This window comes from Amblyomma americanum, chromosome 2 (genome assembly GCF_052857255.1).
Source record: "Amblyomma americanum isolate KBUSLIRL-KWMA chromosome 2, ASM5285725v1, whole genome shotgun sequence".
Lineage (NCBI taxonomy): Eukaryota > Metazoa > Arthropoda > Arachnida > Ixodida > Ixodidae > Amblyomma > Amblyomma americanum.
The window spans coordinates 140450310-140468868 of NC_135498.1; the positions used below are offsets into that span (position 1 = coordinate 140450310).

Sequence of the window (18559 nt, forward strand, 5' to 3'; positions counted from 1 at the left end):
TTGTTATTAGTATCGCCAGATAAAAGCAAACAGGTATCGTCAGCGTAAATTATGAACCGAACACTGGTATCCACGCTTATTATATCATTCATGTATAGATTAAATAGCAGTGGTCCCAGGATACTCCCGTGGGGAACCTTGCAGGAGGCAGGCCATTATTCATTTATTTGCATATACTCTTTTCTAAATGCTAAGTACGATTTAATTGAAAGTAATGCTTTTCATGTTATTCCTTAACATTGAAAGCTTTGAGACAAGATGCTATGATTTATGCAGTCAAATGCTTTGCTGTAATAATCTAAGAAAAAAAAGGGCAAGTTCTGTTTAACAATTTTTCCTGAAGCCATGTTGGCAATTGGATCCGATTGCAATTTGCAATCAGCTAGCTATTTGCGCTCTTTGCAAGCGTCGCTCAAAGGCACTCTTGGCGGAGCACGTGACCGGTGCTGTTGCTAGGGTGCTTTTAATGGGCGCCAGCTCCGGCGCGCTACCAGAAGACGCAGCGCTCGACTGGCCGCATCGGTGATCCGACGGGGCAGTCGAAGGCGGCGCCGAACTCTTCCATGTTTTTCAGCGGCACGTTGCAGCGTTCCGACCAGGGTGCGTATCGCAGGGCGTGGCTGGCGCCTGCCTTGGCGCACCACTTGACGCACGATGAGATGAAAAACAGCTGCTCGGAGTCGAAATTCAGCTCCTTGAGCTTCTCCTTGTCGCCCAGGTTGGCGTAGGCGTTGTAGGACGACATCAGGCCCGCAAAGTCGGCCATGTTCTCGGCGTCGGCTTCATTCTGCGCAAAGATCGGCACTGCGGTTTCCTTTGCACACGACTGCACGCGTTGTGCATAGAACTGGCCCGGTGTCAACGCCATGTTAACGTCGATAAGCAAGACCTGCCTCCCCAGTATGGTTATTCCTCACGCAAGCTGCGCCCGTTAAGGGCGCCCAAAAACACGCCGTGATCTCTGCAAGATACCGTCACCCGTCACCACAGAAGCACATTGCATTCCTTATCCTACAGTGCTGGCAAGGCTATTCCATAGCGCTAACGTGCGAAATTAGCTAAACAAAAGAAAAAAATAGCACAGGTGTTACCTTAGAGACATGATGCTAGGCTTTGTGTCGGTTGTATGATTAATGATCTGCGTTCGGGCCTAAGCACTCTCGGTCATAACAAACAGTCATTCCCAATACTTCCTTAAGATTTTCGCTAATTTCCTCGCGCCACAAATCACCGCTTGTGTGCTCCAGAAGGCGCAGGCTCAAGGCTGTGCATTAAGCGTGCTAACTTTCATCGCTTTGCACCGCAGCGCTCTACAGATATCGCTGTGAACGCAATGTACCTGCGCTGATCCGTGCGAGCGCCGGAGGCAGCCGAGACGCTTGTCGTACATATCCCGTGAGATGGCCGACCACCAGTCTCGGCGGTGTCCGCGTCCGTCCCAGTGCCTGCCGACGGGGTCGAAGGCGTGCGTGAACTCGTGGCCCACCCACGGCTCCGCCCAATCCGCCGAAGGTGAATGCCTTGGGTGCCGCCGTCGAGAACATGGGCATGCGCAGCACGGGGGCCGGTATGACGATGCGGTTGCGCATGGGCAGGTACTGTGCATTGGTGCTCCCCACCGTGTACCTGCCGAAAAAGGGCGTGCGGGTGTCGTACTTGAGGAGGAGGGCCGGCCTGAAGAGAGGAGGACGACTGACCAGAACGGTGTTGACAGAGTGCAAAGCTGTGCGTGAAGTATAAGTGCCTTTGTTCTAACTCAACACGAAACTAACAACGGCCGGGAAGGGAGACTTAGTACGCTAGCCTACGTGGCAACAGAGGCCTTCTCATCGGCTGGGAAAGCGCGGCCATCAGTGGCAACGGTTTTATAGGCTCCTAACTGCAATGGGGAAGGACCGCGGTGGCTGTTGAAGGTGCACTTTTGTTGCGGATAGAGTGGGAAGGAGAAGCACGAAGCATCAATTCGCTAGACGTCTCGGCAGAGGTTGTCCAGCTGCCTGGACAAAAGCTGGTTCAAGTCCAAGTTCGCCTAGTTACCACCCCCCCCCCCCAACACATCTGCCCTTCATCATCGGAGTTAGGGGCTGTTACGTTCTTCTGCTGATAGCACCCTCTGTCACGCGGAACGTCGTTTTCTTGCTCATGATGACACGTATGAAAAACCCCGATATCGGGGGCAATATAAGCGCCACGGCGTAGCGCTGCGTGTGCTTTTCCTGCCCGGCTGCCGAGATGAATAAAGGCTAAGTGGTTAAGGCGCTCCTCTACTGAGCCGGTGTACCCAGGTTCGAACCCGACCGCCGCGGCCGCGTTTCGATGGAGGCGAAACGCAAAGGCGCCCGTGTGCTGAAGCGATGTCAATGCACGATAAAAATCCCCCAGGTGGTCGAAATTATTCCGGAGACCTTCACTATACGGCACCTCTTTCTCGCTTTCTTCTTTCTCTACCTCATTTATCCCTTCCTTACGGCGCGGTGCGGGTGTCCACCTACACATGTGAGACAACTACTGCACCATTTCCATTCCTCAAAAACCAATTTTCAATTCCTGACAAGCTCAGTGTCGCGGCGCTTGCTCCTCGTTCGTCGAATGATCCGGAAACGTAACAGGGCCGATGATAAAATCGCTGCCACTGACGACCGCGCTTGCCTGGACAAAGACAAGGCCTCTGTCGAGACGTTGTCTAGCGGATTGATGCTTCCCTCTGGGCTCTTGTTCACTATGTGTTTTAAACAATTCAGTCTTGCCTGTCGTCCCTCTGCAGTTAGTTCCAGGACGTTTTGTGTGCCTTGGCGCTCGACAAGGACTCGCTCACCAGAAGCTGCTGTGGTTTTTCGTCATCCACTGGACAGTCAGCTGCATGGCCCCCTGCCAGGGCTTCAGAAAGCTGGCGTCGACCTCTGGGTAGGCAGCGTACACGCGGTCTATTTGCTTGCGGGACCCGAAGTAGGAAGGGTAGCCGACGTGCGCGCGCATCGAGTGGACCTTGTTGATGGCCGTCCTTTTGGTCGCCCCATCCAGCCAGGTCGACGAGTCGATCTCGTCGAGAACCGACTTCCGCATGTAGTCGACCAGGCTCTTGGCCGCGGCCACCGTGCTCTGCGGCACCTCCTTGAAGAGGTACCACGACAGCAGGGGCACCTCCATGGCTCGCTCCACTGCGCGCAGGCACATGTACGTCGCCGACTCGGCCTTGTAGTGCACGGCCATGGTTGGAGACGAGAGCGGCATGAGCGTGCGAAGCAGCTCCCAGGCGGTGAGCAGGCTGAGGCGCTTCTGGCCTAGCCTTTTGCAGAGACGGGCGAAGCGGGACACGTCGGGCTGCTTCACCTGTGGACCGCGATGGCGTCAACAAGGGGCCGATGCCGCTCGTGTTCCCCCCTCATCGCGAGTCACCCTCAGCACAGACATGATCTGGACTTTCAATGAAAATGAGAGGCTGTCTAGATGGCGGGGACGCTTCCGTCCAGAATGTTCGCTGCCGACCGCGTGCCTTGTGTTCGCGACTTTCAGGGCACACACTGAGGTTAAGTTCTGAACAAAAAATTGGATACAACAGTCGTCAATGCCACTGTAAATGCGCACCTATAGCACTAAGTACCTACGTTAGTCATCGGCCGCGGTCTCCTTCACACAAATACTGAAAGGAACAAACTCGGCTGAAGCTGCCAACGGCTGCCTTATTTTTGCAAAGAAGCCGATCTGGCTGAACAAGGGGCAACCGCTTGTACGCGTGGGCTCGACGCCAATTGCTTCTTCGTAACCGGCATGTAGGGTTCGGCGCGCTGTCGCATCTTTTTGTACATGTGTTGCGAATATTCCGCGAGAGGGCAGTGACCTAGGCTGCGCGTCCGGTTTTTTTTTTTGCTTTGGTGCACGCCGTTAGAATGGGACTCATGTATTTTTGGTTAGTCTCCCCATTCGTCCTTGATGTTTCCTTCGCCGCTCCGGACGGCGGGGCTATCTGCCGGCCTCGACCTTGGACCCCAGTCCCCTTGGCGAAGGATTGCGAGACCACCTAGGGAGGCAATCGGTGGTAAGGGAAAACGCTGACATCAGTTCTGAGCTTTCCTATTCGTCAAAACTCATGAGCTGCAGTTAGCAGTTTATTTTTACGTGTGGAAAGGGGCGCGGGCATCTTCGGGGTGTACCTGCGAGGGGAGCCGCGCCCGTGGGCTTTTTGGTCTCTAGCTACTCCTAGATGGCCGGCGCTCGGTCTGGCCGAGTGCGGGGGGAGTAACCATTGAGAGCTGGTGCAAGGCGCGCCAGTTTGACTGTTGGGACGCGGTGTCACTCGCCTCTGTGCAGGCGGTCGGCTAGGCCGGCCGCGGATAGTTGTGGCCGTATACTGACTTTTGCTTGTACCCATCGGTAAACAGCCTGTATAAAAGTTCGTTTCTCACTAAATCGCTTCGCCTGCAAGTCATATCATCGAGAAGCCTTCAAGCGGTGCATCCAGTTTCTGGAAATCACCGGAGCAACACCACCGGCAAACCTTTACTGGCGCTGTCGACAGTACTGGTGCTCTGCAGCGGCCTCGAGGAACGGACGAAGACATCCACGGAGAGAACGACGAAGTTCGGCATCCAAGGCGAGATACCGAAAGGACGTCAGGCTATGGGAGTACGAAGGTGCGAACCGCATCGGGTGTGAAACGCGGAAGACAAGGCCTTCAACAGACACAGAGTGGTATACCTGAGCAACGGCGGCAGTTGGAAGATTCAAGCCGACACGGCCTTCAGCGGACAGAAAACGGCATCCCCGAGTAAAGGCAGCAGCTAGCCGCTTCAGTCGGCACCCGGTCCGAGGTCGCCACCATTCCTGCCCGAAAAGAGGACCCTGAGCGCAGCTCCGATTGAGTTCCCTGGTTCCTCCGTTTTCTTAGCGGTCACTGTTTGACTAAGGCTTGCGTAGTTGATAACCCGATTTGGTCATCTTAACCCCGACAAGGCATCTACGATGGACAGCGGTAGTGACAGTCGTGACGGGGGGGACGGTGGAGACAGGGGCAGCAGCGAGGTGTCGGGGTCACGGCATGGCCAAAACATTGAGAAAGAGTTGGAGTTGTATGAAAATCAAATAAGAGCCTTAGAGCTTGAGATGCAAAATCATGCGTGCTCGAAGCCAGAACGCGGCGCCTTCCGAGGACGAGCGGTTGAGACAGTACGCTATGCTACTCGCCGGTGCGTTCCCCAAATTGCCGGCAGGTTTGAGTCAGTGGAATGCTCGCTCGTGGCTTACAACGTGCCGAAGGAACACTGGGCGCAGCTTGTGTTCCCGGTGCTGGCTGAGCGGATAGCCTACTTATCGACACGGTTCACCGCAGAGCAGCACAGGGACGATGACAAGTTGAAGGCGGTGGTCCTAGACGAGTTGAAACTTTCAGCCGCAGAGCATCAAAGGCGGTTTTCTGGGGCCACCAAGCGCCGCGAAGAAACCTGGAAGGCTTTTGTCACACGCGTCCAGAGTTACTTAAATTTTTATTTAAAGTCACGATGCGTGTCGTCTTTTGACGGATAATTGAAGCTACTGGTTGCCGACCAGCTCAAGGCGGGGCTATCAGAAGAAGCACATAAATATGTCAAGCTGCGCGAGGGTGAGAAATGGCTGAATGCGGATGAGATAGCTGCACTGCTACAGACATACGAGGAAGCCGCCGAGAAGGGAAGCGCTCAGAGGAAAGCCGACAGCTTTAAAGGTTTTGACACGCCCCCAAAACCGAGAACTGAAGCCCCATCTACGCAGAAGCATGGAGCAGAGCGAGGAGACAGAATAGCCGCAGTCAGACCAGGAGGAGAAAAGAAAAAGGTATCGCGTTCGGGTGGCTGTTTCCGATGCGGAAGGTGGAGACATGTCCTGAACTGCCCATTTGATCGTGAGAACCCAGCTGACAGACGAGGAAATCCACCGCGCGATGATAGGCTAACGGCACGCGTGTCCACCCATGCCTTGCAATCCACGCGTCCAGCGCTCAGGGACATTAAAATCTGCTGTAGGGAAGCGGTTATTGGCGCTATTGTGGACACCGGTGCAGATATCACCGTAGTGCGCAAAAGCCTTGTACCTGAGGAGTTCGTATCCCCACATGGGGCAATCGATCTCGTCTCCGCTTTCGGAGAGAAGGTAGAGCCAAACTGGCAGTAGTTCCGTTGGCGCTGTGTCGTGGCGCTCCCCTGATAGAAAATGTGGACGATGCGACACCGGTGTTGTGTGCGCTCACCGACAAGCTCACACAAGCCGACTGTCTAATTTTCGCAGACGCATGGGAACAGCTGCACGACTCGGGCAAAACAGACAGTGAGGGTCCCGTGCAGGCGGTGGGAACTCTGTCGCCGCCGGCTGAAGACAGACCAGATAGATCAGGACCAGACGTGGGCACCGAGCCCGTCCTGGCGTTCGCAGACGAAACCCTGCCCCAGCAGACAGTTGACAGTAATGAGGTCGAGCCATCAAGGAAAGGCGGGCATGTCTATTGTAGATGGAGTTTTGTATCATAAAGACCAGGTGCTAGGCCAAGGGGTACAGCAGTTAGTACTGCCAAGATTACGGCGCGAGGCCGCACTCAGCCTAGCGCACGACTCCTATTGGGGGGGGGGGACACCTGGGCTTTCGCAAGACTAAAGCTCGCCTAAAGTACAGTGTCTACTGGCCGGGCATGGAGTCGGATATTCGCAAACACTGTGACAGCTGCCATAGCTCTCAAGTGCATTCAGACCACCGGCGAACCGATAGGGTACCGATAACGCCTCTCACTCGCCCGAAGTTTCCCTTTCAGAAAGTGAACGTGGATATCATAGGTCCGATTGAGCCATCGTCTGGCCGAGGACATCGGTACGCGCTTTACATAATAGATCTGTGCACGCGTTGGCCAGAAGTAGTCTGCCTAAGGTCTTTGTCCGCCAGGGCAACCTGCGACGCGCTGCTTTCGGTGTTTAGCCGGACTGGGGTTCCCGAGGTGGTGTGCTCAGACTGCGGCACCAATTTCACAGCCTCACTTACGAAGGAGTTTCTCGAGAGACTCGGCTGTACCCCACGCTTTTCCGCTCCCAATCATCCGGAGAGCAATGGGGCGGTGGAGAAGTGAAACAGTCGTTAAGGCCATGCTCTCACACGTAATTGAAAAGGAACCGAAAAACAGGGGCAAGTTCATTCCCTTTCTTCTTTGGGCCTATCGGGAGGTGTCACACGTCACCACTGGCGTGTCACCCTTCCGAATGCTTTACGGCCGAGACCCAGTAGGACCACTCGGTATCCTGAAGCAAAGCTGGGCAGGAAGCGTTGAGGTACCCGGGGAGCAGCGAGTGGTCCCGCTGAGTATTTGAAAAATCTGAAAGCACAGCTCGAGATCGCGGCCTACAGCAAGAGGTGTACTCGTCGCCCTACAACGAGCACACAATGGTAAAAGCCTTTCGCGAAGGTGAGGCGGTCCTCGTCTTTGATGACAAGAGTCCAGGGAAAATGTACCCGAAGTTGCTAGGGCCGGCTGTGGTGACAAAAAGGTACCGCGAGCACTCGTACTATGTGCAAATGAGTGACGGTCGCCGCATGCTAGTACATGCAAATAAGCTACGCCCTTACGTCGGGAAGGTAGGTTCGGTGAGCGTCATATTTGATGACGACTGCGATTTTGGTGAAATCGAATATACCCCGCGCGCAAGCAACGTCCCGAAGGACGGGGTAATGCCTACGCCGGATAAAACAAGCCACTTAGACAGGGATGCAGCGGAGCTGGTGCACGCCACGTTCGAGCAGCACCAGGCATTATTTGCGAACGAACCGTCGATCGCGTGCGTGGGCGAGCACAGCATAAAGCTCGCGAAGGGGGCTACTCCAAGGCGAGGCCACACTTATAGAATCCCAGAGGCTTTAAAAGACGAAGTAACGAGGCAAATTGATGAGCTCTTTGCACAAGGCCTCATCTACACCTGTAAAAGCCCTTTTGCACACCCGATCGTGTGCGTTCCCAAAAAAGGCGGGTCGATACGTCTTTGCATAGACTACCGAGCGCTGAACGCGGTGACCGAGACGGACACATTTCCTATGGTTTGCCCCCAGGAGCTGATCATGCGAGTCGGAGCCGCGAGGTTCATAACACTTCTGGACCTCAGGCGCGGCTATTGGCAGATGCCACTCGCTCAGGATTCTCAGCTTCCGACAGCGTTCATCTCGCACCTAGGCCAATTTGCCTGGCGGGTGATATGCCTTTCGGTCTTAAGAACGGAGCGGCAACCTTCCAAAGGAACATGAACCAGTTGCTAGCCGGGCAGGAAGAATACGCTTGCGCCTAACTAGACAATATCGCCGTATTCAGCCAATCTCTAGAAGCGCATATCCATCATTTAAAGCGGGTGTTTTGCACTCTGGAGGAGGTGGGCCTGCACGCTAGCTGGGAGAAGTGCCAGGTAGCGATGCCTTCAATCTGCTACCTGGGGCACGTTGTCGGCTCAAGCCGGCATGGCCCAGCCAAAGAGAAAATTGAGGCCATCGAAGGAATTCAAGCACCTAAGACAAAGAAAGAACTGAGGAGCACCCTTGGGCTGTGCGGCTACTACCGTACCTATGTTCCCAATTTTGCAGAAATCGCTCTGCCACTAACACGCCTGACAGGAAAAGGCGTGCCGAACAAAATACCGTGGCCAGATGACGCGGACAAAGCCTTGAAAGCCCTGAAGAAAGCTCTAAGCGAGGCTGTTTCACTGACCACTCCGGACCCGCGAAAGCCGTATCTGCTTTTTACAGACGCGTCGTCAGTAGCAGCCGGTACCTGTTTAGCGCAGCTTTCTGACAACGGCACTGAGGCGCCGATAGCCTTCGCCAGTCACAAATTCACACCATCGCAGATGCGGTGGGCGGCAATCGAGAGGGAGGCATTCGGGGTAATCTGGGAATTAAAAAAGTTTGAGACGTGGGTGTTCGCCGCCACCGTGACTGTCATCACTGACCACAATCCGCTCTCCTTTCTTACGAGCAGTGTGCCTCAAAGTGCAAAGCTTACGCGCTGGGCTCTTGCGCTCCAACGCTACAATGTTACCATTGAACATCGCAGAGGAGCCGACCACGCTAACGCAGATGCCTTGTCTAGAATACCCAACGCTTGTTGGGATTGTGTACTGGCTGACGTCCCGCAGTGACCGCTGGGGATAGTGGACCAGGGAACTGTGTGCATGGACAACAAACTGTACTCGTTGTACTCAAAGGCGCACGTCGATCGAACGAAAGCGTGGGATTTCTGTGCGTGTTTTTTGTCTATATTTTGTGGACCTTAGTAGCATGTATCTTTGTGTGTGACGAAGGGTCGCAGCATGCGGGCTCGCAGGCTCCGGTTGCTTGCTCGTGCAGAGGTACTCAACCGCCATTTGCCGAACCTTTTTGTTGTTTGTTGCCTCGGCTTATCTCTGAATAGATTAGCCGAGTCTTGGGGGGGGGGGGGGGGGGGAAGGTGTAGGGTTCGGCGCGCGTTCGCATCTTTTTGTACATGTGTTGCGAATATTCCGCGAGAGGGCAGTGACCTAGGCTGCGCGTCCGTTTTTTTTTTTTGCTTTGGTGCACGCCGTTAGAAGGCGACTCATGCCTTTTTGGTTAGTCTCCCCATTCGTCCTTGCGGTTTCCTTCGCCGCTCCAGACGGCGGGGCTATCTGCCGGCCTCGACCTTGGACCCCAGTCCCCTTGGCGAAGGATTGCGAGACCACCTAGGGCGGAACTCGGGGGTAAGGGAAAACGCTGACATCAGTTCTGAGCTTTCCTATTCGTCAAAACTGATGAGCCGCAGTTAGCAGTTTATTTTTACGTGTGGAAAGGAGCGCGGGCATCTTCGGGGTGTACCCGCGAGGGGAGCCGCGCCCGTGGGCTTTTTGGTCTCTAGCAACTCCTAGCTGGCAGGCGCTCGGTCTGGCCGAGTGCGGAGGGAGCTGGTGCAAGGCGCTCCAGTTTGACTGTTGGGACGTGGTGTCCCTCGCCTCTGAGCAGGCGGTCGGCTAGGCCGGCCGCGGATAGTTGTGGCCGTATACTGACTTTTGTTTGTACCCATCGGTAAATAGCCTGTATAAAAGTTCGTTTCTCTAAATCGCTTCGCCTGCAAGTCATATCATCGAGAAGCCTTCAAGCAGTGCATCTGGAAATCACCGGACCAACACCACCGGCAAACCTTTACTCGGCAACTTTGTAAACTAAAGATATATATTTATTGAAATGTGTCAGCTTCCGTCTCACTGCCAGGTAACCGAGCCGCGTCTTTTTTTCTAAGCGAAAGCTTCACTACGCCAGGTTTTCAAGAGGGTAGAGTAGTTCCGTTGATCACCTTGAAAAGCTTTAGAGGTCAAACCGTTCAGCAGTCGCGTAGCCCATGGAGCAATGTCACGTAGGCCATGGTGGCCCATATATGCCAAACCAAGATGGCGGGCCACCCCCCCCCCCCAATCTCTCGAAGGTCAAGGTCATTGAAGCGAAAGCTACACTACACCAGGTTTTCAAGAGGGTAGTGCAGTTTCGTTTATGACCTTGAAAAGCTTTAGAGGTCAAACCGTGGAGCAAAGTCACGTAGGCCAAGTAGCAAAGTAACGCAGGCCGTGGTGGCGCATATCTGCCAAACCAAGATGGTGGGCCACCCCCAAATCTCTCGAAGGTCAAGGTCAAAGGTTGAAGAGCTGGGGCAACTTGCGATGCTATATGACAGTGACGTCATATAAAAGGAATTTGATTAAACAAGCACATCAATCATGGAGATACTCTGCTCGACAACGGGGGCGTAGCCACCGTCTGTAACTTCAGTGGAGAGCTGTGTATATATACCAACGGCGAGCCGGTGGGGGTAGAAACTGGTTTTGCGATGGAGGAGGAAGAACATCCTGCTGTGATTGCGCGCCAGAAAGCGGAGCTCCAACGTTTCAGTGAGGCTAGGAAGAAACGCCGTGCCGAAGAGACAGAAGAAGATCGTGCGACACGCGTAGAGAAACGACGGAAGAGTCCTACTGCGAAGAAGCAGCAGAAAGTACTTCAGGCGGTACGTTTAACCAGCGACGGAGAGTCGGAGGTTTGTTTCGCTTCTCATCAGGTTTAGCCAAAGCTAAACCACAGCTTTTTTTCTTAGATCACCCAACCACGTGAGCTTCACACGTGCTTCGGGGGTGCGACCCACGACCAACGGTGCTAGACGGCTTTCACCTGGCCCACTCTAGGTCTCACTTCGCTGTCGAAGGCGCTACGGAAATCAATCTAGCCTTCATTTCAATGTGCAGTTATTTTGTCGTTGGTAAACTGGCAACATTTCAAATTAGGCGTCTTCTGATAACCGGCGGTTGGCCATAAAAGGCCTTCCGCTGCGGCTTCGATGCGGAGCACGCTATAGATTGCGAAATCGAGCCATCGCCACGCTACTGTGGCGCCGTGTCCAGCGCGCAACCGGACAACGTGTGTGCAGGGAAGCGTACCGTAAATGTCGTCCACGCCATTGCTGTACAGTGGAGCCCGTTTATTTCGAATTATTGGCTATATAGAACACAGATATTCTCCTAGAGATCATATGCAAAATTATTGGAAAGTCGCGCAGCACATCGAACTACAATTTCGCCGGCCGTTCGATATGTCGTACTATGGCGGCTCAACTCCTAACGGCACTCTTCGAACGCGTCCCGCGCGCTGAAACGGGTCGACTGCACGGCGTTGGGAACCTGCTGCCCCTTCTACTAATTTTCCGCGCCACCTCACTGCTGCGGGGAAGCCAACTTAAGTAAAACCTAGGGACAGCCCTCGCGTGGCGTCCTTCAATGCCGAAGACTTTAGGTAACCTCTGCACCGTAATTTCAATGAGAGATTATTTTATTTATAGCGTACTTGTAACAGGATTAGACATAGTCCTAAACCACCGTCCGCGGCGGTTTCGATGCGAAGCACGTTCAGCCTACAATGCTTAGCCTGCGTTGCACTGATAGCGCGTCGCCGGGCGGCATGCTTCAGAGAAGAGCGCGTCTCAAGCTTACAAATAGGCATATCCATTCTCATTTTTATATATCGTATCACCGATATATCAAACTATTTCGCGATCCCCTTCGAGCCCAATACATCCGGGCTCGACTGTATTCGCGCCACAAGTGGTCGTTGTGGCAGCGTTCTTGCCCTTTCTGCTATCATTGCCTAGCATGCCTAAAGCATAAGAATGGCGAAGTCCTCGTGTGGTACCGGTTCCAGATAGTGTGCGAACAGAACGTCACGTGGTCAGCATCATTGTAGCGCTTGCCGCAGGCAGCTGTCGCCGGCCGTACCTCCCGCAGAGCCATGCCGTACGGGTGGGATTATAAACGTATGGAACGCAGTTACTATTTGCTGGCTTATTTCAAATAATACTGTCCAGTCACGTAAAGCAATCCTCACACGACAAGAGTGGGTACGGTAGCGTGATGCAAGTTCTCTTGTACTAGAGGTGTCTCTGTGCTGTCAGTGCCTGTTGAAGCCAACAGATCTTTCGCTAATTTCCCGTGTGAAACGATTATGGCGGCGTTCCGATGCCACCTGTAGGCAGCAAGACGCTGCTCGAGCAACTGAACCCGGCGGGCGCAGCACTTTGATAGAAACGTTCCACCAGAAACGCGGCAACGTCACAGCCAACAACGCGCTGTGAAGCAGCATAGTTCGACGCACGTCGCTTACCAACACTTCATCTTCGTATCCGTACATATTGCCGGAGTATTTAGAAATGAAGGCCTCCCAGACACCCTGGGACGTGCAAGGCGCCAGGCGGTTGAGGTCAGGCGCCATGTGAATGAAATCGCCGTGCTGCTCTCCGTGGTGCGACTGTATCAGGAGCTCCTCCATGGCCTCGTTCTCGGCGCCAATGACTGCGCCGGCCATGTCTGCCGCCTCGCTGCTCGTGGCGGCCAGCCCGAACGGGCCCAGGTGGCGTGGGTAGAAGCTGGCCGAGGCCTCTCCGCGCTTCCCGAACCACGCGAGATGCGCGGGGCTCAGGGCCAGCCTGAGCACGCGTTTGCCTCGGTGCATCCGCGTGTCCATCAGAGACAGCTCCAGCGGGCCGACCAGGTTGTACTGGAAGAAGAGCATGACCATCTTGTCCGCCGCATCGGCGCTGCCATAGGTGGTCGCAGTGAGGCCCACGTCTTTCATCAACTGCGCCAATGCGGCGGTGTCGTCCACTTCCCCGGCGCGAACGCGCGTGCAGGCGTCGTACAGCGCGGCCGCCTTCTCGGTGGCGCTCTGACCGGTGGGCGGAAAAGTGGCCGCCTTGAGCACCTTAGCCAGGGACGCGTACATCTCGGCGTCCATCTGCGCGAGCATCTGGCCCGAAGGGTCCTTGTAGTTGCCGCACACGAACCGGTAGAAGTTGTGGCACGGGTCTTCGTCTGGCTTCATGATGGCCCTAAGCCTCTCGGCCGCATCGGCGCATTGGATGCCTTGACACAGCCGGTCGTCCATGGCCATAGCCGTCGAGCCGGAGTCGTCGCCGTCCATGTCGCTGGGCCAGAAGGACATGTACAAGCCCGCCGCCGTCAGTACACCCACGAGCGTGAGCACCACGAGGGCGCACACCACGCCTTCCTTGGTGTTGTCCGTCTTCTCCAGTTCAGGAGCATCCACGCGATTGCTCGACACGCCAAGCGTCTGCGCGAAAGCAGAGAACACGGGCGTGCACAGTCAGTCAGAAATATCTCTGCGGTTTTTTGATGAATACGATGCAAAATCTGCACGCGGTGACAGATTCGGGGTGTCATGACAGTTTCTAAATATAAAACCAGTTTCTCGCTTTACAGCATTAGCCGCGTGAAGGACTTCCTCAGGGGTAAAAGACGCCGGCGTCAGCGTGGTAGTGCGTCGTCAGTGGAAACTCCTGCTCTGCTAAACGAGGGCGCTTTCATGAGGCGGTAAGTGACGTGAAGTGCAGGATTAAAAACTGCATTTGGAGAAAATGCTTCCATCGCGGCGGCTGCGTTTCGATGGAGGCGAAACGCTAAGGCGCCTGTGTGCTGTGCGATGTCAGTGCACGTTAAAGATCCCCAGGTGGTCGAAATTATTCCGGAGCCCTCCACTACGGCACCTATTTCTTCCTTTCTTCTTTCACTCCCTCCTTTATTCCTTCCCTTACGGCGCAGTTCAGGTGTCCAACTATATATGAGGCAGATACTGCACCATTTCCTTCCCCCAAAACCAATATTTGTTAAATTGAAGGTAATGACAGTGAACAATATTTCAAATACGAATTTTCAGAACACTGCCTAATCTCAAAGCAATGTTATTTTTGGTGCATTTCCAGCAATTCATACACGCGGTTACGAACGCCTAATTGCGCATAAAATGCACAGAAAATTAAGTGCACTATCTCATGCAAAATTAAGTTGGAAACAAAAGGAACAGTTTATTTATTTATTTATTTCTGATACCCTCATGACCCACAGGGCATTATTGAGGGGAGTGGTACATAGATATAAAATGAAACTCTTACAAAAAGGGGGTTAACGCATACATAGGCATGCCTACAAAAAAAAGGAACAGGGCTAAATACACAATATACAAAACGAAGTGAAACAACTGAGGCTATGGTAAACCATAATGTAATGACAACAGTGCCCTAAACTCATCAACGTCCTTTGCAGCTACAATATGTGGTGGTAGGTGGTTCCACTCCGACGATGTTTTTGGAATAAAGGAATTTATGCAGGATGTTGTCCGGCAACGAGGAACGCCAACTTTCCGTGAGTGATCGATGCGAGATGAAACATATGTTGGTGTTGTGATCAATGCTTCTTTCAGAGTAGAGTTCATGCTGTAAATTTAAAAAAACAGACACAGACGGGACACTTTTCTGCGCAGAGCAAGAGGGCTTAACGATAAACTATTTTTTATTTCTGTGACACTGGAAGCACGATCAGAGTTGCGCACAATAAAACGCGCTGCTCTATTCTGCACAGCTTCTAGAGCGTCGATGAGTGTGTTAGTGAAAGGGTCCCATACAGGGTTAGCGTATTCTAATTTTGAACGCACAAGTGACTTATACAGAAGAAGCTTGACAGGTGTTGGTGCTAAGTAAAAATTGCGCTTAAGGTATCCAAGCATGCGGTTAGCGGAAGCTATGATAGAGCTGACGTGTGCTTTCCAAGTTAGATCTGATGTTAGAATGACGCCGAGATATTTATAAGATTCCACGGGTGTTAGCAAGGAAGAAGAAATAGTGTAGGCAATGGGACTTGAATTTTCGCGACGGGAAAAGCGCATTACTTTGCATTTAGTCGTATTAAGAGTCATTTGCCATTGTCAACACCAGTTAGAGATAGTGGTTAGGTCTGCCTGAAGTAATTCAACGTCATTCGTATTTTTTATTTCGCGGTAAACGACACAATCGTCCGCAAAGAGTCCTACTGAAGATGTTACATTGTTAGGCAGGTCATTAATATATACAAGGAACAGCAAAGGACCTATGACAGAACCTTGTGGGACGCCGGAGGTCACAGGAATGGATGACGAGTTAAAGCCATTAGCGTGTACATACTGCAATCGGTTAGACAAAAAGCACTCAATCCACCTTAGTACATTATGATCAATATTAAGTTTACTTAGTTTGTAAAGAAGTAAGTTGTGCGACACTGTGTCAAATGCTTTGCGAAAGTCTAAATAAATACAGTCAGCCTCATTGCCATGATCAAGTATGAAGGTAATATTGCTCGTAAGACTTATTAATTGTGTTTCGCAAGAGAAGTATTTTCTAAAACCATGTTGTGCACAGTTGAAGAACGAAGATGACTCAAGAAAGTTAGCTAGGTGAGACAGGATGACATGCTCCATTATCTTGCAAGGAATGCTGGTTAATGATATTGGTCGATAGTTGAGTGAAAGGTGTTTGTCGCCTGATTTGTGGAGTGGAACCACCTTACCCAATTTCCAGTCATCTGGGAGTTCACCGTCTTGTAGGGATTGCTGAAATAATTTTGACAGTATTATGGCAGAATATACTTTAGTGTTTTTCAGAATTTTACTGCTGATATTATCTGGACCGAAAGAAGAGGATAGTTTCATGTGATCTATGATAGTTATGATGCTGTGACATTCCGTGTGTGCTACGAGGATCCACGTTCGACGGCGCGGCATAGACGGAGACCCGTGACAGCGGCATCATCAATTACCCAGCCATGCTCTTTGAGTGACGACCAGAAAAACCGGTCCCGCCGCCGCCCCGGGGAAACAGGCTTTATCCTCCCCAATTTCCGGTTACATTCCAGGACAAGGGAGCTGTCAGCGGGCCAGAGCGCGCCGTACCACAGCCGACGCTATGCGAAACCGCGAAGACGACATTCTTTCCCTCCCCCCCCCCCCCCCTTTGTCGTGGGCTATCGCCGGGAAGGCACCCACAGCTTCCCAGAAGGGCCGCGACGGACACCTGTCATGGCGGACAGGCAGTACTCGCCAAGAATGTGGAAAGACAGGCGCTAGTGAATTAGCTCCGAAGAGAGAGCCTGTGTATACTCACTTGAGAGAGAGTGGTGGCGTTTTTGTTGTTTATTTAGTCTGTATTGTTAACAGACTCTGGGGTCGAGGCTAAGCCCAGCCCAAGAGGTGGTCCCCATCTCGCATGTTATTTTGGATTGGAGAATTGATGCTTTGGGCGGGCCACTGGAAATGACCGCCCTTAGTCCTTTGTTAATCAAGTGCTTAAAAGCGCATGTAAACGGATGCAGTTCAGTCTGAGCTGGGGCTCCATGCTTAGTATGAAATGTGATGCTACTTAGGCACTAACCTGCCCGGTCGATGAGTAAAGTAGTGCAAAGTTTGTTCTGTTGTAAAATTATGCTCTGCTGTCATCATCTACAAGCTCGCCTCCTGTTCATCTTCCAAGCCGAACGACACTAGAGGAAGGGTTTGGGAACCATCCTCGAAGAAACGGACGACTATTGAAATTCTACTGCATACACGCTCAGGACGACATCATTCGCCAAGAGGGCCTTCAGCGCCGAAGCCCCGACGGCGTGCAGCTTCTGCCAGCAACCGCTCGAGCCCAACTCCGGAGCCACTCCATCGCCCCCATGAAGTCGTCGGCACGTAAGCTCGGACGCCCCAGCCTCTGATGGATAATCTTCATCATGTGTAATTATTGAATATACCTGTTTGTTTAAACTGAGCCATACGGTGTCTCTTTGCCTCTCCGTCCCGTGTGGACCTGCGCATTATGGGGGTCATCACACTGGTGTCAGAAGTGGGGTCTCAAAAGCAAATGTCCTCTGAATGCTGTGACATTCATGACTTCAAAATTGTAATCAAAAAGGAATCACGGGACTGATTTTGGGACTTTTTACCCCCATTTGAGAGGCTTGAGGCACTGGAAGGCTTGAGAAAAAAAAAATGACTGTATCTGAGGGAGCTCCCACTCCACAGCCGTCGCTCGGAGCAAGCATGCTGGCATTAGGAAGCGTCATTCCGACGTTTACGGGAGATAAGACAGGGGTTCCAATCTGCGATTTCTTTTCCATGCTAGAAGAGATTGGGAAAATGGGGGGATGGTCCGATGCTCAAATGCTGGGAATGGCGAGGTGTAAGATGGCAGGAGCTGCTCATGATTTTGAATGGCGAGACGAAAAAGTAAAATCCACAAAATCATTTGCGGAATTTAAGAAGCTCGCGTTTGAGCATTTTGACACTGAACCACGTCACGTGCGAGTACAGAGGTTCCGTGACGCCGGACAGATGGTAGGGGAGGACGTGCGAACGTTTGCGTCGCGGCTTCAGCGCTTAGCGCGCGATACGTTAAGCAGGGAGGAGGAAGGAGACCAGCTTAAGAAGAAATACGCGGAGGATATACTTAAAGAGGAAATGACCGCTTTGTTCGTGGCTGGTCTGCAAGACCCCGTGCGCCGGTTCGTGCTCTCGCGCAAGCCGAGCAATTTCGACCAAGCCGTGGAGGCCGCATTGGATGAGGAACAAAATGAGGCGTTAACGACAGCCGCAGCGAGAGTACGCGTCATAGAGAGAGCGGTGCTCAACCCTGAGGTTGCTCTCTTGACAGAGCGGTTAGATCGCTTAGAACAGCTGCTATCTCAGCAGGTAGAATGCCAGGTTGAAGCGCGCGCTCAACAGCGCCCATTCGCTGGAAACCGGAGACCGCCGCAAAGCTACAGGCGCGGTATGCGAGATTTTGAAGAAATCGTATGCTTCGCTTGCCAGGGTCGCGGACACATCGCCAGGTTCTGCCAAAACGTGCGCCGTGGGGAGCCACAAAGAGAAGCAGGCGAGACACGCCCTAAGCAAGCCTACAGCGGGGCTCCAGATACCGAGTCAAAAAACTAGTTAGTCCTCCCCAGCCTGAGGAGCGTGGGGAGGGAGCAGTAGATGATGAGGTGGTGGTAGTTTGTGTGGCCGACGAGGCATGCCCTGTTGTGCGTTGCAAGTTAAATGGTTGTTGTATGGAATTGTTGATAGATACGGGGTCAAAGGTGACATTGCTTAAGGAGAGCAGTTTTAACACGCTTCGAAGGAAGGGGGACCGCGAGGTGTTGGAAGCGTCTGGTGGTATGGCAACCAAATTTGTAGGCATAACGGGGGATCCTCTTGGCATAAGTGGACTCTACCG

At 52.9% G+C, this 18559-nt stretch overlaps 1 pseudogene across 1 annotated transcript in view; it reads right to left on the reverse strand.

The window, feature by feature from the left end:
* Positions 1-334: 334 nt before the first annotated feature.
* LOC144119120 (membrane metallo-endopeptidase-like 1) overlaps positions 335-18559 on the reverse strand; it is a 33226-nt pseudogene continuing 15001 nt past the window's right edge. The window contains exons 2-5 of the transcript XR_013312266.1: positions 12643-13608; positions 2816-3330; positions 1340-1626; positions 335-787 (exon numbers count right to left, since the gene is read on the reverse strand). The product of XR_013312266.1 is annotated as a membrane metallo-endopeptidase-like 1 (transcript). The remainder of the gene's footprint in view (positions 788-1339; positions 1627-2815; positions 3331-12642; positions 13609-18559) is intronic.